Source organism: Mustela erminea, chromosome 7 (genome assembly GCF_009829155.1).
Source record: "Mustela erminea isolate mMusErm1 chromosome 7, mMusErm1.Pri, whole genome shotgun sequence".
Taxonomy (NCBI): domain Eukaryota; kingdom Metazoa; phylum Chordata; class Mammalia; order Carnivora; family Mustelidae; genus Mustela; species Mustela erminea.
Genome location: NC_045620.1, coordinates 60,309,570 through 60,333,316, shown reverse-complemented (window position 1 = coordinate 60,333,316; position 23,747 = coordinate 60,309,570). Strand labels below are relative to the sequence as shown.

At 44.1% G+C, this 23,747-nt stretch overlaps 1 long non-coding RNA gene across 3 annotated transcripts; it reads left to right on the top strand.

Annotated features, from left to right (window-relative positions):
- The first annotated feature begins 11,320 nt into the window (after window positions 1–11,320).
- On the top strand, window positions 11,321–22,094 carry LOC116595444. Of its 3 annotated transcripts, none has more exons than XR_004287681.1 (7): window positions 11,321–11,506; window positions 11,629–11,755; window positions 12,248–12,373; window positions 13,232–13,325; window positions 14,145–14,311; window positions 14,468–14,790; window positions 21,002–22,094. It is a non-coding gene; the product is annotated as an uncharacterized LOC116595444 (long non-coding RNA). The 3 variants fall into 3 exon arrangements; XR_004287680.1 differs by lacking the exon at window positions 21,002–22,094 and adding an exon at window positions 16,468–20,043; XR_004287682.1 differs by lacking the exons at window positions 13,232–13,325; window positions 21,002–22,094 and adding an exon at window positions 16,468–20,043.
- Window positions 22,095–23,747: the final 1,653 nt, after the last annotated feature.

Genomic DNA, 23,747 nt, shown 5'->3' with positions numbered 1-23,747 from the left:
CTAAATTTAATTTTTTTTAAAAAAAAGGACCCTGAGGGCACCAGGGTCAGTTAGCATCTACCTTTGGATCAGGTTATGATCTTAGGGTCCTGGGATTGAGCCCCACATCAGGCCCCCTGCTCAGTGGGGAGTCTGCTTCTCCTTCTATCCCTACTCCCTGTGTGCTCTCTCTCTCATTCTCACTCTCTCTCAAATAAATGAATTTTTTTTTAAAAAAATGGACTCCAAGAAGGCCCAGATGATGCATTTACTAGTCAAAAACTTTAAACCAGCAATTATAAATATGTTAAATATCTAAGTGAAACCATGTCTAAAGAATTAAAGGAAGGCAAGATAATGATGTTTTGCCAAATAAATAATATCAATAAAGAGATAGAAATTATTCTACTTAATTCTGAATTTGGAAAGTATAATAACTGAAAATGATAAATTCACTAGAGGGGTTCAACAACACATTGGAACTGACAGAAGAAAGAATCAGTGAACTTGAATAAAGGTCAACTGAGATTATCCAATCAGAAAGAAAAAAGAATGAAGAAAAATGAGCAGAGCCTGAAAACCATACAGCACACTATCAAGTATTTTCACATATATTTAATGAGACACCCAGAAGAGAGAGGAAAAAAGAGACAGAAAGAATATTTGAAGAGATAATGGCCTAAAACTTCCTTAATATGATGAAAGACATGAGTCAGTTCATCTAAGAAACTCAATGAACTTCAATAAAACAAACTAAAAAAGATCCACACCTAGACACATCTTAATTATACTGCTGAAAGACAAAGAGAGAATCTTGAAAATCGCAAGAGAGAAATGACTAACCATGAGGACAAGAGATCCTCGATAAGATTAATAGCCAGCTTCTCACTGAAAACCATGGAAACTTAAAGTGTGAGATGACATATTCAAAATGCTGGGGGTGGGGAGGAAGGAGGAGAACTGTAAATCAAGAATTCTATCCTTATAAACTATCCTTTAAAAATAAAAAAGAAATTAAGACATTCCAAGATGAATAAAAACAAAGAAATTCATCCCTACCAGATCTGTCCTATAAGAAATAGTAAAGAGAGTCCTTCAGGCTGAAATAAACCATAGTAGCTGGTTATTTGAATCCATACAAAGAAATAAGGAACACTGGTAAGGGTAACTACAAGGTAAATATAAAAGAAAGATTATTTTGTACATCTTTGCTCCTCTGATTTTAAAAAACAGCTCCATAAAGCAATAATTACAAAACTGTGTTAATGAGCTTAAAATAGATGAAGTTGTAATATATATGGTAATAATACCACAGCAGAGGAGGAGTAGAATGGAACTATACCAGAGCAAAACTTCTGGATACTATTAAAATTAAGTTAGTATTATTATGAACTAGATTGCTTTTTAAGTTGAGATGTTAATTCTAATGTTCTGGGCAGCCATTAAGAATATGACCTAACAAAGATTATGAGAAGCAATTGGTGAACTAAAATGGTACCCTAGAAAATATATAACTATTTAACATGAAAGAAAGCCATAATAGAGTAATAGATGAAACAAGACATTAGAAATAAAGAAAATACATAATAGATGATAGCTGCAAATCCCACTTATCAGTAATTAGAGTAAATTTAAATGCCTTTTTAAAAAGGCAGATCAGCAGAATGGACAAAACAACAGGGTACAACTAGGCACTCCTTAGAAGAAACACACTTTACATCAAAGACACAATTAGATTGAAGTGAGAGGATGGAAAACACGCAAATAGTAACCAAAGAGATCTGAGAAAGCTGGAGTGGCAGCACTAATACTAGATAAAATAGACCTCAAGACAAAAATTGTTATTAAGGACAAAGAGAGACATTATAAAATGATAAAAGGGTCAATTCATCAGGAAGATTATAAGTAATTATAAACATATATGCACCTAACAACAGAGCCCCCAAATGCATGAAGCAAAAACTGACAGAAAGAAGAGAATGCAACAAATGATAATTGAGAAAGACTCCACTTTCAGTCATGGATACAATTAGCCAGAAGTAGGCAATGAAATTAAAGACATGAAGAACACAATAAACCCACTGGACCCAAGAGACATCTATAGAGAACATTTAAAGTATACATGGAACATTCTCCAAAATAGACCATACACTAGGCCATAAAATAGTCCTCAAAAACTTATAAAGATTAAAGCCATACAAAGTATGTTCTCCAACCATGTGATGATTAATTTTATGCATCAGCTTGATGGGGCTAAGAAATGCCCACCAATAGCTAGTAAAACATTATTTCTGAATGTGTCTTTGAAGGTGTTTCCAGAAGAGATTAGCATCATCAGACTGAGTATAGAAGATCACCCTCATCGATGAGGGTGGGTTTTGTCTAATCCATTGAAGGTCTGAATAGAACAAAAAGGTGGAGAAAGAGCAAATTCTCTTTTTCTCCTCTTGAACTGGTTTGTCCATCTTCTCCTGCTCTTGGTTCTCAGGCTTTCAGACTTGAATCGAATCATATCACCAGCCTTCCTGCTTCTTCACTGCAGATCCCATATCGTGGCATATCTCAGCCTCCATAATTGCATGAACCAACTACCATAAGAAATCTTCTCTTATATATCTATCTATATCTATGTATCTTTTAGATACATACTTCTCTGGAGAACCCTGACTAATGTGCACTGCAATGAAATTAAATTATAAATAAGCAAGAAAAGGAAATTTGGGAAATTCACAAATAATGTGGAACTCAAACAACATACCCTGTGTATATTCCCAAGAGGAATATAAACAGAAGTTACACAAAAATTATATATGTATGTTCACAGCTATATTATTTATAATAGTTAAAAAGCAGAAACAACTCAGATGTTCATCAACTAATAAGTGAGTAAGTAAAATGTACATATCCATACAATAGAATGTGATTCAACAATAGAAGAGAAGTACTAATCCTTGCTACAGCACATATGGTCCTTAAAAACATGATGCTAAGTGAAAGAGACCAGACACAAAAGATGACATTAAATGATTCCATACATATGAAATGTCTAGAAAAAGCAGACCTATGTGGACAGAAAGCAAACGAGTGGCTGTCTAGGACTGGGGATGGGGGGGAGCGGTGGGGAGTGAATGCTAATGGGTACCAAGTTTTTTTTTTTCTGGGGCGGGGTGTGGATATAATAAAAATGTTCTAAAATTAAATTGTGGTGATGGTTGAACAGCTTTGTGACTACACTAAAATCCATTGACTTATATACCTTAAATGGGTAAGTTTATGGTATGTAAATTATATTTCAATAAAGCTGCTAAAAAGGGAAGGAAAAGAGAGACCAGCAGGCTCTGTGATAGGAAAGAAAAAGTGAGGAGAAGCTAGAGATGATATTTTGCTTTCTTCACAATTTTTATTCGGGCCAGCCTGATCTGGAATTTTATGTCAACTGTCTCTCTGTCCCCATACCTACATCATGTCATCTGCATCCCATGGAGCCATGGGCCACATACCCAGAGGAAAAGGGAAGGAGTTGAGGCTGGAGCTGTTGGAGACCAGCAGGTGGACATTCCAAGCAAAGAAAGGAGCAGAGGACAGAGCTAGGAGTGAAGTGTGTCCGAGAGAGGGAAGAAGGATGGAGGTGGCCAGAAGCAGGGAGAGGAGAGCTTGAAGGGAGAAGGAGCCCTGGAGGCCCCCTGAGATGTACTAAGGAGGCTCCATCGCATCCTGGTTTGGAGCAGTCAGCACTGGGTCTTAACAAGAGCGTGGGATCTGGTGTTTGAAAGCACATCTGGCCTTCCCCGCAGCTGACAGAGTGGAAGGGTGGAGGGTGGAGAGACAAGAATAAGGGAGGCTTGTTAGAAGCCAGACACAGTGGGCCTGCAGGAGAGAGTGGCTGTCTGTCCTTGCAAGAAGGCAGCATGAGAAAAAATTCATTCTTTTAATACAGGCATCCATGTATCATCTAACAGACGGCAGTTCTGACTGTCAAAAGCCGGTGTTCAATCCTGTTACCCGAAGAGTGCCTCATACCTCTGATAAAAAGATTCGAGAGTGGAAGCTGTAATAAGAACATAACGAACTGAGAGAAAATGCACTCCTGCAAATCCCCCGAGTCATATTTCACTGCATACGTTTAAAAGTTCTATCATTAAAAGAAGTTTAAATTCTGTGATGGAAAGAAATGTCATTTCCATCACTGCCTTAATGGAAAGGCTCATCTTAGAGGCAGGGAGATGCTCAGATGGAGGAAGGAGGCTTGGTGTCTGTAACTGGGGGGTGGAGGGTGGGGGTGGGTATGAGCTCCTGCAGGCCTGATGGTTCTAGAAGACTATGGTTATGTTGTTCCTGTGGAAATGCTTCATTTCTTTAGCATTTGCCACATGCTGAATAGATTGTGGACACTTGTCACATATATTAGGTATCATTGTGAAAATTAATAGACTTCCAATGGTCACAAAGATAGAATTGGGGCCAAAAAATAAAAGACATTATCATCCTTTATGAAAGACGGACCTCCAGAGAAATCGTAAATTCACTGAAGGGTCCCAGTGGGAATTCACAGAAGCACTCTACCTGTAGTTAAACACAGAGATGGAGTTCTGAATGCTTCCCAAAAGGCAATCAGCTGTCAGGGAAAAAAAAAATATGGCAAAATAACTGTATGCTTTTTTTTTTTTTTCTGGATGAGGTCACAGAACATGGGAAGCTGAAGCTGTAGGAACTATGATTTCCCTAGAAGAATCCTTCCAAAGAGGATCATTCATTGTAACTGTATTTTTGTTATGGTCAGAAACAGCCATCAGAATGACCCCAAGAAATAGAGGAGTCATGAAAATATCATAATCCTATCTAACATTTTTAGGGGTTTACCATGTGCCAGAAGCCATGCGAGGCCCTGTATGACATCATTCAGGCCTCACAACAATCCTATGAAGTTGACAATATTATTTCCCTATCACACAGCTGGGGAGATTGAAGAGACTGAAGGGGTTTGCCTGAGGTCACACAGCTTGCATGAAGCAGAGTCTATATCCAGGTCCCAAGCTCTGAACTCTTTGGTTAAATTGCCTCAGATGCCCGTGCCCTGGGGCTGGAATAAGAAACCCCTCCCGCCCCCCAGCCCACGGCAGTGTGAAGGGATGGCTCTCTCGTGCCCTTTCCATCTCTGTCCCATCCTCACCCTGTACACTAGCATTTCTGCTCCCTCATCCCTTTGACTCATCCCCAACTGCCCTGGCCCAGAATCACTCGAGCCCCGCTGCTAGCCAGCCCTCTCTCAGGGCCCAATTCCAAAATCCTACAAAGAGAATCTTCTAGGTCCAGCTCATCTCATCCTTTCAAGTCAGGTTCACAGGTCAGAAGCCCCCCGCCAGCCAGTGCAAATCTGCCAGAGTGGCAATCACACTAGTTCAGTCAGTGAGGCCAAGGAGGGGGAAGCGTGGAGCAGAATATAGGCGCCCGAGCAGCTACAGTGGGGCAGGGTGGACGCCCCAGGAAGGAGCAAGCAAAGATCAACTTCTCTAGACAAACCTAAAGGACGGAGCCTCGTCCCCCCCACTCCCCTGCCCTCTGCTCCTGCTCCCCGAGGCCTTCCCACCAGCCCCTCCTTCCCAGGTTGCCTGAGCTCTCAGCAGTCTCCCTCTCCTACCTCTTTCCTCTGACGGATGCCCTCCTCCTCCCTTTGGGCCAATTTAACTTGCCCTGTATTTCTCCCTGCTTTGAACCCTCCTCTCCTCGAGGCTGGGATTGCCCAGTCTCTGCACTGCCCTCCATGTGAGCTGTCCCCAGGCCTGGCAGGGCGGACCGCAGTGGGTGAGCGGCCTCCGACACCCATCTGCTGGCTCCACCCTACGCTGTCCAGGTTATAGTTGCCTTGCCCTCGGTTAAAGCCAGGAGAGGAAATGAGTTCAAGGCTTGAAAAGCAGCATTCCCAGTCTTTCAGTGATAAAGCAAGCAGTAATCACTCCCCTTTGCATGATCCTAGAACAAAGAGGTCACTCTCAGAATTACAGGGAAGTCAGTGCACAACAATGCGCAGAGAATACAGTGTACCAACTCTACCTCTCACGGAGCTCTCAGAACACAGCTGCAATGATTCTAGGGCAGTAGAAATAGTTCTTTGACATAACTGTAGTTATGCAAGCTATAATAATGATACATTTCCTTAAAAACTCGGATTTCAGGGTATAAATAGATTGCTTTCAGGGGATTAGAAAATAGCTTCCCGCATAGGGAGTACCTGCTCCCCAAACGAAGCATATCTTGGGAGCTTCAGTCTTCTCAAGTGCAATGTCATTGTCCTAAGCAAAAAGTTTTAAAAGGTGAGGGGGAATGGGCAAAGTAGGTGAAGGGGATTAAGAGGTACAAACTTATGGTTACAAAATAAAGTCACAGGGATGGTAAGTGGAGCATAGGTAATAGAGTCGATAATGTAATAACATTGTACGGGGACAGATGGTGACGATGCTTACCGTGGTGAGAATTGTATAACGTGTATGTTGTACACCTGAAACTAAAATAACATTGTATGTCAACCGCCCTTCAGTAAAAATAAATAAGTGAATAATCAAGCCATTGACAAGCCAGCAGTGTTCTGAGCACCAGGTTGTACGCTACAGAAATACGGATTGACTTTTAGTTAAGGAGACAAGAAAACAATAGTAAGCTATGAAAAACTAATTATTCTTAAATTCTTCTGCAGATCTGCTGAGGGAGGATGGTATAACCTTGTAAAAGAATTTCCATCTAAAATGGAACCAGAATTTAAAATAAGGAACCTCATGGAGCACCTGGGTGGCTTAGTCGGCTAAGGGTCCAGCTCTTGATTTTGGCTCAGGTCATGGTCTCAGGGTCCTGTGATCAAGCCCCGTGGTGACGGAAGGGGGGCCCTTGCTCAGCAGGGAGTTTGCTTCTCCATCACCCTCTGCCCTTCCCTCCCGCTTGCATGCTCTCTCAAATAAATAAATAAATAAATAAATAAATAAATAAATAAACAAACAAATAAATAAATAAATGCTGAAGAAGGTCATGCATATGCCCTTGGGAAAACAAAACTTAAGGACTAAGAGACCGCTATCCCATAAATGCCTGGTTTACAGAGCACTGATAATTTTGGAATTGTCTTAAATGATAAGAAGTTGGTCAAGTGTTGCCTCTTATCAACCTTGGGAAGATTTACTTAAGGTTTCCAGAGGCATGAACAAGAATCAAGCCAGGTCAGGCTGGTCTCACAAAATAAGCTGAATCGAGCTTTGTTTGTGTGACTGGAATGGTTTTGTTTGCTCAGGGAATTTTCAAAGCTGGCCTCTGGTTTTTTATTTTAACGGACTCTAACTGAACTCTCCCCTCATTACCTTTTGACCCATAAACACAGCCCACCCCAAATCTTCATCGGACTTGCCTGAGGCTTGCTACAGCATGTGTGTAACTGCAATTCCTCTGCTCTTTCTAAGTAAACTTATCTTTTTTGACAATTTTGACCTTGCCTCAGTTTACCTCTTTACTTAGAGTGACAGTTCTGTGTATGACTCAACATCCTTTATGTGAGGACTCAGTGATAAGTTCTGCTTCAAATATAGAGCCAAGAGAACTGTTTCCTAAAAGAAAGAAACAGAACTTCCCCGCAAGAGGACCCTCTAGACCAGCCAGCTCCTTGCCCACAGCTGACCGCCTGCCCTCCCTTCCCCGGGGCCAGGCTCCACGTGTCAGCCTCCCCAGCCCTGGCTCACCCAGGCTGCTCACCTCACCTTGCTGACCCTGTGACCAGGGCTCCAGGGTTAACATCTTCCCCAGACCTACCTGGATCTAATGCTTCTGGCTTCTCTTTTTCCTTGTTTTGCCCTGTTGTGTTTGTGTCTCACAGCCCAGGGAGGGGAAGCTCCTGTCTTCTCTCTTCCCTACCTCCAGCTCCCATGCAAGGGATGGTCAAAGTTGCAGAGCCCCCCTTGCCTGGGACTGATTTTTATTTCTGCCTTATCCATTAAGGAGCACAGAGAAAAATGTAATGTTTGACTCCCTCAGTATCCAGAGTTTTCTTCCTTCTTTACCTTACACCATTTTATTGTTGAGTAAAAGTTACACCAGGGTACCTGGGTGGCTCAGTTGGTTGAGCATATGCCTTCAGGTCAGCTCATGGTCCTCGGATGGACCTGGGATGGAGCCCCCCATCAGGCTTCCTATTCAACTCTTCAGCAGGGAGCCTGCTTCTCCTTCTCCCTCTGCTTCTCTCCTCCCACCCCACCGCTTGTGCTCTCTCTCTCTCTAAAATAAATAAGTAAACTCTTAATTAAAGGTTACACCAAAAATCCTCACAAAACAAAGGTGCAGCTAAGTGGATTACCAGAGGATGAACCCCTGGAACCAAGCCTCCCCCTGCTCCCTTCCCATCTCCCCACCTTGAGGAAGGGGCAACTCTTTCTAAAAACGCTGGCCTCTTTCTTCATTCTGCTCTCTGCTTCAGACCCCACAGCCAGCCTTGGGCCTATTGATTCCACCTCCCACGACCACCCTGCAGTGAGTACTCAGTCCCCTCAGGCCTTCCTGCTCTCCTCACTACTCAGCCCTGTAGGCTGCTGTGGGGGCTCCCAGGCCATGTCTCCCACCTGGGTTCAGCCAGTGGGACGTGGGGAGGGGAGAGCAGGGACAAGACTCGGACACAGCTGGACGTCAGTGGCAGTAGCCTTTTACTCCCTGCTCTTGCTCCCTGAGAACATATCTGCTGGGCCCCCGAAGTCAAGGATACCAGCTTCTCCTTCCCCCCTTCATACAGGGGTGGTAGTGGCTCCCCCATCCTGTTTGCCTCCTCAGCTCCTCACCTAACCCCCTCTCTGTTGCAGATGGATACAGGGTGCCCTCACCTTTGCCCGCTCTCAGCCTTCTGAGTGCTTCACTCTCCCCTACCAGAGGTAGGTGAACACCCATCTGCTTTCACTGGGACAATGATACTTTGCACACTGGCCCTGAATACTTACTCACAGAAGTCTCTTCACCCTCAAAATCATCCTGGTAATTTATACACACTTCATTTTCTACCTTCCAGCCAGAAGGATCCTTTAAATACACAATCCGGTCATGCCCCCCCACCCCTGGGTCAGAACTGTCTAAAACACACCCATTAGGGGGCTACTATTAAACACACACACACACACACACACACACACACCAAAGGGAAATAACAAGTGTTGGTGAGTATGTTGCAGAGAGTAGAATGGTGGTTGCCAAGGGCTGCGAGACAGGGAGTGGGGCGTGAGTGTGCAATGGGTACAGTTGCAGTTTTGCAAGATGGAAGCGTTCTGGAGGTGAAGGACAATGATGGTTGCATAACAGTGTGAATGTACTTAATGCCACTGGACAGTCCATTTAAAATGCGCTAAAATGGTACATCTTATGATATGTATATTTTATCACAATAAAAAAAAAGCTTTCCAAAAGCTCGCATCAAAATTTAAATAAAATCCATAAGCAAAACCAAGGCCTGCAGGGCCTACGTTGGTGGCCTGCTTGCCTCACCAGCCGAGCACGGTCCCACCCACCCCTCCCACTGCGGGCCATCTCCTGTCTGTCTCCTCTTCCTGGAGCCCACACCTCTCCCGTCTTTCTTCACACCATCCAGTCTCTTCAGAGACACAGTCTCCTCAGAGAGGCTTTCCTTGATCATCCTGCCGTCTTTCTCACTTCGTTTTGTTTTTGTTTTTTTTTTCTTTCTGAGTTGTGTGAAAAAAAAATTATAGGTGTTAAAGGAGTTTGAGGATGGGTGGTCAAGGACAGCTAAGACATCGTGGGGCTCTCCCTCCCCCAGCCTGTTCCAGGGTGGACTGGTGGAAAGGAAGCATGAGCTGAGAGTCAGAGGGAGCGGCTGGGAGGCTGTGGGACATGTGGTCACTGACCTGCCTCAGCTGTGATGATAAAAATCACTCAGAACAGAGCAGACACCGCCGTATGGTTGGTTCATCTGGCTTCGTGGTCTGGTTTCTCCACATAGCCTCCCTCAGCTTCCTAAAGAAATAGCGGTAAGTCCTCTAGCCAGAAATGTGCCCCCTGGTGAGCGTGTATACCCGCATAGGCTGGGTTCTTGGAGGGAAGGAAAGAAGGGAGAGAGGGAGGGAAGCTGACATCTTGAGGAGAAGGGGTGTGGGACATAGGCCCAGGAAAGGATGGAAGGGTCTGGATGACGAGGAGCTCGTGGCGCTCTCCAGGAAGACAGGATTTCTGGCTGGGAGGGATGTCTGTTCATGGTCATTCTCTCTCACGTGGGAGTAATGCCTTGAAACCATACACCCTCACTGTGAGGGTCAGGCCAGCCTAATCCTCTGAACTACTCAACCCCAGGGACCATAAATTTTGATCAACCCCCAACTGACACTGATCAGTGTGATTCCCTGGTGTCAGCCACGAAGCAGATCTAATCACTAATTTGAAACACAAAGACAATGAGATGGGAACCTGGTCCAACTTTCTATTGAGGCAGGCTATGTTTGCTTAACATCCAGAGGGGCAAACAGTTCCTCTACCAGGCACCGGTAAACAGGCTGAAAAAGAATAATATACCTGTGTTGCTAAGCCTTCCATCCTGGGCCAGTCACTTCATATCTGTTTTCTCTAAATTGTGTGAAACCTTGCAATGTGTGGACCATTGAGGCTTCTTCACAGATGCAAATTCTGAGGCTCCAAGGGGTTCATGTTCCTGCCTGACTTCTTTCTCCAGGACCTTTTTTCCTTGCTCTTGCCTGTTTACTGGTCTCCTGATAAAGGCCACGCTATTAAATCATGGGCACGACCCATGGGTTAATCATATCCATTAAAACCCCAGCGTCGAACATGAATAGAGACACCCTCCATCCCCCTGCTTTAGAAATACAGATGTCACATATGTTTGGCTGGCATAGTCGAGTCAAATTATTCACAAACTATTCTGTTTGTCCTCTTGATGTTTGTTTTTGTTTACAAGCTGTGTACAGTCATTAGGACAAATTATTTTCTAGCCCTCGTAGGTAAATGACATATTCCCTGTAATGAAAGGTAATCTGTTGTCATCATTACATTGCAAGCCTCCTCCCTGTGAGCTTGGTCCCTTCTTCCTGTCTGGAACTGTTCAGTTATAGAAAGATTCTTCCTTAGCTTCAAAAAAAAAAAAAAAATCAAGTTGATATTTTGCCGAATTTGAATAGCAACCAGAAAAGAAGGTCAAGTTTTAAAAGAAGCAACACGGGAGGGGATTGTAATTAAATCTGCTCTGGGCTGGGTACAGATGATTCATTTCAAGTACATAGCATTCTGGAAAGCACGTGACCAAAGGTATTTTTCTAAATAACCTCAAGTGCTAGTCGAGTTATTCTTTAAATTGCATGCCAGCGACATCTCCTAACTGGTATTTCGTTTGGCAGGCGTTGAGCCACTGCCACAGCCCGGATTTTCCTGCAGGCAGAGCCCGGCCTTGTTTTGACAGTCATTTCTGCTGCTTTCTGCTTCTGCCTGGAAGGATCACACAGTTGCAGAGGTCTGGGGAGGGATGCACTTGGGGAGATTCAAATTGTCAAAGGTACCTCTGCTCGTATAGGGGGGTCTTCTCTGTGGCCCAAGGAGCTGGCCCAGGGCCCTTGGGGTGGGTGTTAAAAAGGTTTTCTCTAAATGGTGGCATCAGTGAAATTATATCTCTTCTAGGAAGCTTCCATCAAAACAATTAGGAGACCTCAGACTGTTGTCTTCTGGAAACTTCCTTCGACCAGCAACAGTTTCCCACCCACCATGCCACTCCCAACATCCAAATGGTTTCCAAAGCTGCAGTCAGGTTAGTACACCATGACTCTGCTCTTGGGTGAGGCTAGGTCCTGGCATGACAGTGTGACCCAAGCTGAACCCATCAGAGTTCTTTCAAAGCCAGGCTCTCTATCTTGTGGGTCACATAGATAGGGAAGCTCATCTCAAGAAGACATGGAGAACTGATAAAATTTTCAAAGAGAAAGAGGGCTCAAGTCAGAGAGAGAGGGTTCTGATGGTGTCCTTGTCCCTGGTCTCAATTTTCCTGAAACCCAGCTCTCCTTAAATCCTGCAAGACATCAGAATAGCCTTAAAATTAATTTCCAGGATGCCTGGGTGGCTCAATCGGTTAAGCATCTGCCTTTGGCTCAGGTTAAGATCTCAGGGTCCTGAGATCAAGGCTTGAGTCAGGCTCCCTGCTTAGCATGGAGTCTGCTTCTCCTCCTTTGCCCCTCCCTTCAACTCATTCTCCCTCTCTCTCACATAAATAATCTTTAAAAATTTTAATTTCCTTTCCCCTCAGGCTAGTACAAATGGGGCTTCTGTCACTTGAAACCGAAAGAGTCCTAGGAATGTCACCTGACTCCCTTTCACTCACTGTGAGCTGTGGAATCCCTGTGACTGCACTCCGTCAGCTTCTTGTTTACAGGTGGGCTCGCTTTAAGAAAGCTTGATATATTAAAAAGCAAATAATCAAGTCTGAAAAATTAGTAAGTGATCATACCCCCCTCAAAATTGTTTGTTTTATAAAAAACAAACAACTCACCCAAAGGGATTCTTTCTATTGCAATTTGCCTACTGCATTAAAAACATTCTTCTGGAGACAAAGCGTCCATCAAAGGGACTAGCAACATAAATGTTGATGTACCACATGTGTTAGTTTCCAGGGTTGCCATAACAAAATGCCACAGATGATGTATTCTTAAATAATAGAAATTTACTGTCTCACAGTTGTGGAAGCAAGAAGTTCAAGATGAAGGTGTTGACAGGGCTGTTTCTTCCTGAGAGTTGTGAGGGAAGAAACTCTCCTAGGCCTCTGTTCTTGTTTTGAAAATGGTGGTCTTCTCCCTCTACTTCTTCATAACAACTTCTTCTGTGTACACCTGTCTCTATGCTCAAATTTCTCCCTTTTATCAGGACAACAGTCATTTTTGTACTTAATGATCTCATTTTCACTTCACTGTCTCTATAAAGACCTCATCTCTAAATAAGGTCACATTCTGAAGAAGAACTAAGAGTTAGGACTTCCACATGGTTTTTTTTTTTTGTTTGGGGGACATAATTCAACTCTGAAGCCCACACAATGGAATACTATGCAGGCAGGACAAAGAAGGAGGTGTGCCTACATGTTCCAAGGGTAGAAATCTCCACAGACATTATGTGAAAAAGCCAGTATTTATGTCTGTATATGCTGATCCCCCTATGAATTATGCATGTGTATGATTGAGTATGCATTGACATGAATAGTTTTACATAAAGGTTTTTTTTTTTTTTAATTTATGGACAGAATCAAGAAAAGTTCTTGAAAGCTACCATTTTGAAGAGAGATGTGAAGGGAAGACACTTTCACTTTCCACTTGTCTATATTGCCTGAATCTCATGTATGTATAAATATTTATATATATATGTGTTTGTGTATGTATATGTATATATGTGTATAAATGTGTAAATATATGCATATTGTATACACATATAGTATGTTTATACTATATATATACACACATACACACACTTCCTTTCTTTCTTATACTTTTCTGTATTCTACTAACAATGTCAGCTATTTCTCTTTTTTTTTGGTAAGCTATTTCTTGTCTTAAAGATACAAGTTGATTTATATATAAGTTTTATGTGCCAAACACGACCTACATTCTTTGTATCTGTCTGTACTTGTAAGCTTTTAAAAGGTTATATTTGTTTTTATCCTCACATAAGTTGCTTTGCACAACTGGCCAGGAAATCAAGTGTTTTGGAGGCAGTGGTGGAGAGGGTTGATGGTGATGATGATGGAGAAGAAAACAAGATTAGTCATGGCTTGGAAGTTGGCTGGAACTTCTTCCTTGGATGATGAAATGCTTTTGCTTATATACCAGAGAATTATCAGGCAAGATGTTGGACATACTGTAGGCTTCTGTTGCATTCTGATACCTGTAATGGTTTTGTAGGTTCAAGAAAAATGTCTTTGGAAGGAATGAGAAGGTTGGGATCTACTTCCTTACTTTTACTTCTACTTTAAGGGCCCTCCCTTTCCCTAGACCAGTTTTTAAAAATCCCAGTTCCAGAAGAAAAGCCCTAAGATCCTGAATATAAATAATTCCCTTCTCCCCCGTGCACCTAGAATGGTTCTAGATAGGTGCTGCTCTTGAGAACATTGAAGAAATAGGCACTCCCCTTATGTTCCATAGGACTTTGTTCTCTTGTAGAACCTGGTTGAGAAGGATGCCCTAGACTCCGCTGCCTCCCCTTGGTGACCCCAGCCCACATGATTACATATCTTCTACTTCTAAGAAGGAGCCAGGACCCGCTATGCCCCATGTAACATGTAACAGCCAGGCTAGACCATCTGGAGAGTTCCAGACCCATCCAGAAGGTAGGTACTGCCTGGCACATCCACTCTGGGACCTAGAATCTAGCTTCGGATGCCCCAAATGATAGCTGTATGCCTTTGCACTTAAACTTAAATAAAATTTAAAATTCAGCTCCTGAGTTGAACAGCACAGACTGGAGAACGTTTCTATCATCACAGGAATTTTTACTGGTGAGCCCATTGGTTGTCAGATGGGTCCTCATTCCAGACTCCATGCAGTTCACCCAGGGAGTACCTGAGAACATCCAAGCGTACCCCATGGGACGAGAGCTACACACAGTCTCTTCATGAAATAAAGCAAACAAGTAGCTCCACAACTTTTTGAAGCTCTAACAAGATCTCTCTGGTGAAACACAAAATACTTCAGAAGACTGAGTAGAAGACAAAAATACTCATTCATTCATTCATTTTTGGAGTTCAGGAGCAATGGATTGAGTTAATTATACTCCTCAGCTCATGGAGCATTGTCACCACTGGCCTGGGTGAGGTCCCACTCTTGTTTATCTTATTAATTTTCTTTTACCACTTTTCCATATTGCCATCCTTTGTTCCCTCCTAACCTTCCATGACCATTCTATCTGAAATATGTGCACTCTCTGGGTGTCTGGCTTGCTCTGTCAGTGGAGCATGTGACTCTTGATCTCAGGGTTGCAAATTCAAGCCCCATGTTGAGTGTAAGCTTAGGTAACAGAAAAAATATATATATTTTTAAATGTGTGTACTGTGTTTGCAGGGGCACCCAAAGACCAGGCATGTGTTGTGTGTTTTGTGTTCATGTGTTCTATGATGATGTTGTTTCTCTCGTTCCATTTCTCACTTTTCTCACTCATGGCTATTGACTTGAGACAGCCCAGCAAAGAACAGAACTTTTCTGAGGATGCAAAGATGAGTCTGAGAACAGGAACAGGTGCCAGGGCTTCATTTATTTGCATGGTTCTCTTCCACCAGGGACCCAGCCTCCTGGGCACACAACACAAGTGCTCACCTGTCTGTGAACACGTGTGGGTTGTTGGGCCAGCAGGACTTAGGTCAGGTTATTGTGTAATTTTTATCAACTCTCCCCTCCCATTTGTTATTATTGGCTTCTTCATCTTGGTTTTCTTTCTTCCTGAAGAGAACTGCCCAGGCCTTCCCATGCCTGTCCCATGCTCTGTTTGTCCCATCCCAGGCTCAAGAACAGCTCTCCGGGCTCTGCTCTGATTCTATGACCCAGGCTTTGAAACTGAGTTACTGATTTATACAGCTGGTCACACTCCCTGCTTCTGCCACTGACTAGCTCTGCTGCAGTCAACTGAATTACTCTTTACCAACACTGGGTGACCCTAACTGAGAGATTATACTGCCCTGCTCGACTGAACTCTGGCACTGCTATGCAACAGTGGCCAGTGAAATGTGAGCAAAAATGGCATATGTTACTTTGGAGCAGAAGCTGTATAAGCCACCATGCTCTTCACCAGGCACTCTTTTTCTTCTGCTGGGGTCTCAGAGTGAAGATAACATGGTGGAGCCACTGCCAATGCATGATGAACATGCCACTGGGTAAAAAATTGACCTTCATTATTGTAAGGGGCTGAGACTTAGGGTTGTTTGTTACTGCAGCTTACCCTTGTCTAGCCTGACTGATACAACTTCCCATCCTGAGTTCTTACCTTCCTAGCCACGCAAGTGCTATTCCATTTTTTTTTAAGATTTTATTTATTTATTTAACAGACAGAGATCACAAGTAGGCAGAGAGGCAGGCAGAAAGAGAGAGGGAAGCAGGCTTCCTGCTGAGCAGAGAGCCCAATGCGGGGCTCGATCCCAGGACCCTGGGATCATGACCCGAGCCGAAGGTAGAGGCTTTAACCCACCGAGCCACCCAGGTGCCCCACGCAAGTGCTATCTTAATAGCTAACGTTCACCGAGCCCCTGCTGTGCCCCTTGTATTGGACTCGGCTCTTTACACACATTGTCATGTTCAATGCCAGTTCATATTTTATGACCACTTCACAGGTGAAGAATTGAAGCATCAGTTTGCTTCAGGAAATTGCCCAAGGTCACAAACTTCACAGAACTGGTTTTGGAACATAGATCTGATTCTAGAGCCCAAGTTCTTAAAACCATGAGGTTATGCTACTCAGATATCTTCCAAGACTGACATTGTGTCTTTCTTTCACCAGTTTCCAGCATGACACCTCCCAGCGTCATCCCAAAGCATCTGATTCACACCTCCCAGCAGCAGCCATGCCTCAGTACCAAGCACTCCTCTAACTCTGCTCTCATACAACTGCAGATACTGGGAGTCTTCTGCTCTGCTCTGCCAGTCGTCCCTGCCGTTTCAGCAGCTGAGTCTGTCCTCAAGCCCTGTCCTTCACTGGTCTTGGACAATTTCAGCTGGGTTGCCCTGCTACTGACCAGCACCAGCCTTCACACTGCCGTACCTTGTTTTCTTCCTCCAGCCCTCTTTCCTCTAGCGTCTCCTAAATGTGAACCGTTTCCATGTTCTGTTCTATGCTAAGCCCACCTCTTTTCTTTGTGAAGAGTTTCCACCAAAAATTTCACCAGATCCCATTATTTCAAATATCATTTCCTTGCCAGTGCCTCCTAAACCGGCATTCTGCCCTGACCTCACTCCCAAGCCCCAGCTCTGCTTTTTTTTTCTTTTCTTTTTGCCTCCTAGAGTGATTTTCTAGGGACACAGATCAGTATCTCCAAAAGGAAGCTTACAGACCATTCATTCTCCACTCTCGTCATCTTCATTTCTAGTAAGTTTCCTGCATTGTCTCTGCTCTTATCCATTCATTCACCAAACATCTGCTGAGCACACACATTCTATAAGCCCAGGGAGAGGCTCTACTTGGTCCCCCTCCTGTTCCTCACAGCCTGTCTGCCACCAAGTCCTGCTGCATCCAGCCCCTCCTTTCAGAATACACCTCCTAATCTTGGATCATTCCATTCTTTTACAAGGAATGTTGTCCACAGGTGCAAACAAAATAATTTCAGCTCTCCCTTTTGAAACAGAAAATTTGAAGTTAGAAATATGAGTCTTTGCTGAAGAAGGAAATTACCTTTAAATTAAAAGGAAATCATGAGATAAGTCACTTAAACAGAAAAGTGCCTTATTTATTTGGATGCTGTGCCCTAAAGTTTCTTTATCTTACTTTCAAGGAAGCTAGATATACGACCCAGTGAATTACAGAGCTTTGTTTAGCCAAGTAAGCAGTTTGAAACAGAGGACTTTAAATCAGATTAAATGCTTTATTCACCGTCATGAGTGACAGATTTTCCTCTTTGTAGCTTTCCCCCATTCAGTGCCAAGTGATAAAGACTGTCTTCCTAGCAAGTTGTTCTTTATGAGTGCATGTTTACCTGCCTGAATCAATAATCATATTGCTACAGATATAAAGATTCATGAGACATGCTTTAGATAACCATGAAAAGTCATAAAAGATAATTTACTAATTTTATAGCTATCTTCTCTTCACCTCTATCTGAACTTAAAATAAACCTACTGCACATTTTTTGCTTTTTCTTGCCAGGGCTAATACCTTTATCCTTTTATTCACTAAAATCTTCAATATGATTTCTAGCATTTGAAACTGCCCCCTTTACTCTCTTCACTGTGCTCGAGTGCTACTAAAAGTCTTCTGCTTGTTGTTGTGGGCTGAATGGTGTTCCCTAAAAATCTACGTTGAATCCCTAACTCCCAGTACCTGTGAATGTGAACTTACTTGGAAGAAGGGTCTTTGCAGTTGTCATCAAGCTAAAACGAGGTCATGCTGGATTAGGGTGGGCCTAATCCAGAGACTGGTGTCTTTATGAGAGAAAAGAGAAGAGAGTGATTTGGACACAGAGACACCGGGGAGAACGCCAGACGATGGCAGAGGCAGAAGCTAGACCAAGGCATCTGCAAACAGAAAAAGCTCCAAGGGTGGCTGGTAGCCACCAGAACCTGGGAGAAGCAAGGAAGGATCCTCCATGAAAGCATCAGAGGGAGTGTGGCACAGCTGACGTCTTGATCATGGACCTTAGGCCTCCAGCACTGTGAGACAATCCATGTCTGTTGTTTTAAGCCACCACCACTCTCCCCCCATCCCCCGCCCCGTGTGTGGTCATTTATTATAAGAGCTCTGGGAAACTAATATGGTTACTGAATTAACTGATAAACTAACCTAAAGTACACCACGGAGTGTTCTTGGATACTTCGACACACCCTGCCCCAGCTCTCCAAATCCTACCTGACTTACCACACTCAGCGTGAGACCTGCCATTTTCCTGACAGTCATCCAAGTTTGCCTAGGATTCTGGACAATCACGGATTTGTCAGTTTGAATCATTCCTTTGATCCCTCAAACATAGATGAGAATGGTGATTCCAAGCTGATGCCACTTTTCCTTGGCAGTGAGAAAAGCTATCCCCTCCCCTTGACCACCCCAGAGGGTGGGGACCATGCCCCAGGGCCAGGAAGCAGCATTTTGCAGAGGGCCTAGGGCTATAAGCTGTCCTCCTAGCCTGTGGTTCTGTTGTCCTTCCCTCTAGTAGCACAATGTTGTGGCTTCCTCATGAGTCCACAGACAAGAGGACCAGGGTTGGAGCAGCAAGTCTGGGGAGAATGCTTGCAGAAGGGTTTTGGGGGAAGTGGGGATGTGGCCCAGGGAGACTGCTGCTGGGCAAAGCGCCCTAGCAGTGCAGCAGGCCTCATGTGAAGTGGGCCAGGAAAAGGTGCTGTGTGCTGTGTCAGGGTGATAACTGAGGGACAGGGAGCTCTTGGTATTTGTTGGGGGAAAAAAATCCTGCATCTCACACTGTTTTGGTGGTTTTCTCTACCTCACATTAATACAATCTACTCCTGGCCTGAAACCATCATTATTGAAATAAGTGCTGGGCTGCGGAGCAGAAAGAATGAGTTTGCATCTAACTACTCTGAGCTTTAGAGATTCTCCCTAGAAAATGATCGTTGACCTGTTCTTTCTGCATCCAGAAACCGTGCATGCGAAACCAGACACTGCAGGTGAAAAACGCTTTGTAGGTGTCAGATGCTATACGCGGTTTGCTGTTATTTATGATCGGGGTTGTTATCCATCTGTTAATCAGTAGAAGCTCCTCAAAAGCAGGAATGGTTTGTTAGGGGTGCTGTGTGGGCCCTGGCACTCAGTACAGATAGACAAAGCTGCACAAATGCTGAATTTTGCTCAAGGATCAATGTCCCCAACTCCCATCACACAGCCTCTCACCTGCCTACCAGCTGAACCTTCTCTTTCTGCCCTTGGCCCCTCTTCTCAGCAAGCTTTGCCCCAGCAGAGTTCAGCCCTCTGAGGACAGCAACACAGGACGTAGGCTCGCCAGGGGCCACCCACTCACTAAAGGACCTTGGGCAAGCCTCAACCGTCCTCTTCTTTATTTTATTCGCCCATTCCATGAGGGGACAGGCAGAAATGCCCGCCCAGGGTGAGGGTTGGTGTAGGCAGTGTCAGGGAATATTCATTCTTCCAGACAGATGCTTCAGAGTTTCTGACCTCGTCATGGGCCAATCAGTGTTTTCTAGTTCCCTGGAGCGTCAACCCTCTACAGGCATCTTGCCAACTGGCCCCATGTGGCAAATAAAAAGCATGTGTGCAACCCTGGCCTGATTCTTCCAGCTACCCTGGCTTTGTTAAGGTAGAACAATGGGATAACGATGCCAAGTTAAAAGATCTCAATTGAAAAATGCAACACCCTCCCAGTCATGCACTGTAGTTGAATGAACGCATATACATTTATGTAAAACTTCATAAAATCTAGATGATCACTTCAAGCGCACACACACGTGTGCGTGCACACACACACACACATACACATATCCCTCACCTCACTATCAAGCCTCCCACTTCCATCTACCCTTGTTCATATCTTTATGACAAGAGAATTTTATATGTGGCAACAGAAACTTCTACTCAAATATCACAAGACCAGCTCTGAGCTGCTGTGTTACTTTATTTTTATTTTATTTTTTTATTTTATTTTATTTATTTTATTTTATTTTTTCAGTGTTCCAAGATTTATTGTTTATGCACCACACCCAGTGCTCCATGCAATATGTGCCCTCCTTAATACCCACCACCAGGCTCACCCATCCCCCGACCCGTCCCCCTCCAAAACCCTCAGTTGGTTTTCAGGTCCACAGTCTCACATGGTTTGTCTCCCTCTCTGATTTCCCCCAACTCCCTTCTCCTGTCCTTCTCCCAGTGTCTTCTGTGTTATTCCTCATGCTCCACAAGTAAGTGAAACCGTGTGATAATTGACTCTCTCTGCTTGATGTATTTTACTCAGCATAATCTCCTCCAGTCCCGTGAAAGTTGATACAAAAGTTGGGTATTCATCCTTTCTGATGGCTGTGTTACTTTAAACAAGTCACTTTACCTCTCTGAACTTCGGTTTCCACTTGTAAATTCCATCTTTAAATCTGAATTTCCATCTATATGTTGAGAGTAATTAGACCTAACCCAGAGGATGGTTATAAATGTATTACAGATGCAAAGGCATAGTAAAAATATATCACCACTATCATCTGCCTCTTTCAAACATATTCATAATTCCCTTAAATCCTGGCAATTTTTATGAAAGCCAGATAAGGTAAGCAGAGAAACCATGAAAGGAATAGCTACAACATCACAAGATGACTCTCTCAAGCTCCACATGGAAATAAACAAGATGACATTCTATGTTCTACTTCAGACCCTGAGGCAGCACAAACATGGCTCCAGCTTGGAGTAGAAGCAGATGCTACCTCCCCAGAGCCAAGACCACTCAGAAGAAGACCTGGGCACAGGGGAGGAGGAGAAGATGAGGAGAAGGTCACTCCAGAAGCCTCCATGTCTCTTGGGAGGGAGAGAAAAAAAGCCCTCTCCACACAGAAGACTGGATGGTTGAACTGTCCTCTGATCTCCCTGCAGGACTGCTTGTGAGGTGGGCCCGGAGGGACACAGTGTAGCAAGGTAGGCACCGGGCTAGTTAGACTCCTTCTGGATGCCGTGACCACTGACCAATCCCAGCTTCTCCACCAACCAGTTTGTACTGAGTCCTCTAAACCAGGGTCTATGTGCTGCCAAACAGAGCTGAAAGTTATTTCATCTCCCCACCTATTCTCGTCTGTTTCACATGTGGTAGCTACTGTGGTTGACTTTCTCAACCTCTATTCCTCTATTCCTATCCTATTCTAGAATATGCATCTTCCCACAGGGAGGGAGCCGGAAAGCTATAGTTTACATATCCCACAGTTCTTGGCTAGGCTGCAAGGGTACCTACACATCAGATGGAGGGCTCAGGCATTCTGAATGGAGTTACACGGAAAGAAGGTAGCACCTACTTTCAAGTTCCAGGTTAGGCAAAGTTGGTCCGTGGCTCTGGCTGAGGCTGCATCTTCATGGTCAGGAGAAAGGCATCAGCCTTCTTGGCAGCCTGACTCTGTGGGGTGATTTCAGACATTGTTCCTGTGAGATTATTGTATAGCCTTTCTTCATCCATCCCCAAATTCTGAAGGCAAGCTATATCCTTATGTAAATATTGTTCTGCTTAGAGTACATCCGGTCACCTACAACTGAGAGCCTGGACCGACACAACCGGTCCCATTTTGCCATTCCCTGAGATAAAACACTCCCTTCCAGGTGCCAGGGAAGCTGTTGCTTTGAGAACCATTCTAGGAATGATTCTGTGAAGTCAGTTTCTCATAACCTGGCATTAGCAGGTGGATACATTCTGACATGTCTAGTGGCCAGTGTAAATAAATATAACCAAGCCTTCCAAAAAAAGAAAAAAGCATCTTTTTGCCTGAGCCATCAAGCCCTCCACAGTATAATTGACGGAGACAAGCTAGAAGGAAGAAGACCACCCCAGGAAAGGGTTGCAGAAAAGTGGCATCTGAAAAGGCCGGTTTTCATTCACCTTTTACATGACATATCCATTCAGGCTCCACCCGTGTATATTCACCGCCTTTTACAAATGAAACCTCGCAGTCCTAACGGGAGGGAGGTTGCAGTTCGTTTCAGTCTCTTGTGTCAACCATAATCCACATTTGGGTTGTTTCCAGAGCTAATACCGTTCTTAGGATCATCTACATGATTTCTATTAGGTACATAAATATAACTTCTTCTACTGTGAATACCACCCACGCGGGGGGGTAGAGGAAGAAAAAAAAAACAAGTGATATTAAATAATTTTGTAAGATTCTTCTTTGATATTTTTAGGAAAAGACATTTTGAATTTTTAAGTTGTGTGAGACAGCCTGTTGTCGGGCAGGGAAGAGCGCCTGTTTGCCTGAGAGTCATCTTTGCCTGGAAAACAGGGTTTCTATCCCGGGCCTGGCTGCATTTACCCTGGCAACGCTGACGCACAGAGTGTGATTGGGATTGGAAAAGGCAACTTGGGGAAACTCAGAGCTGCCGTCTCTGAACCACAAGGAACCCATCAGGGTGCCCTTGGGTCCGCACTCCAGGCTCCTCGGGAACCTGAAGCCACATTTGAAAAGATGAGGTAACTATGGGGTCGGGTGCAGAGACACGTCTTTTCAATATGAATAAAGAGGAACGAAATAATGGCTTCCTCTGTGAAAACTTCACTGGTCTTCCGGATTGAAAACCGGATGAAATTCTGCTGACCGTTAGGAATGCAGTCTTAAAAATTGCCAAGCCACTAACCATCATAACAGAAAATTACCATATGGAAAAGTTATCAACATGTCCTTTTTGGAAGCAGAAAATCACTGCAATGTTTATAAGTATCAAAAAAAAAATCCATTCAACATGTTTCTGGGCATTTTTCCTCCCATTGGGGTGAGAACAGCATTCCCATTAACAGCAGAGTGAAGTATTCATGTTCTCAGAAGTGGCAATGGGCTAATTGCAGATGAAGGACATAAATTCTGCTCAAGAGCCCAGGCACGGCTCCCACACCCACACAGCGGCCTGCTCCTTTGGTTCAGGCACTCGGATGGAAGTGCTGCTTTTTTATTCCAGAAGCCCTAGTGGGTAGCTCAGGCCCCACACACGAAGGGTCTGGATAACTATTATTTTCCAGCACTTACTGCAACCTTCTCCTAGATCCAGCTGTGAGGGAGTGGGAGGTGCAGGCCGTGGTGGGGTGTGTGTCAGGATTTAAGTCAAACTTTATTATTTTTTTTAAATTGGCCTTTTCTTCTCTTTCTATGGCAACAGCACACTGCAGATTGCTTTGATCTATCTTTTCAACCATCATAGGTTGAGAGTCGGAGTGTGCTACTTACTAATTGCCAACTGGGACATCAGTCAGGAGAGCCACATGAACTGTGATGACAGACCGCGTGAAGAAGGCCCACGCACCAACCCCCACCATCTACGCAGAACCCCAGAAAACAGGTGGACATTCTGTGAGGATGTGGCCATGACCGCCAGCGGCTCCTGCTCTCATCCTCTGGGTTCCTGCGTGATTCCACATTTCAGTTGTATTG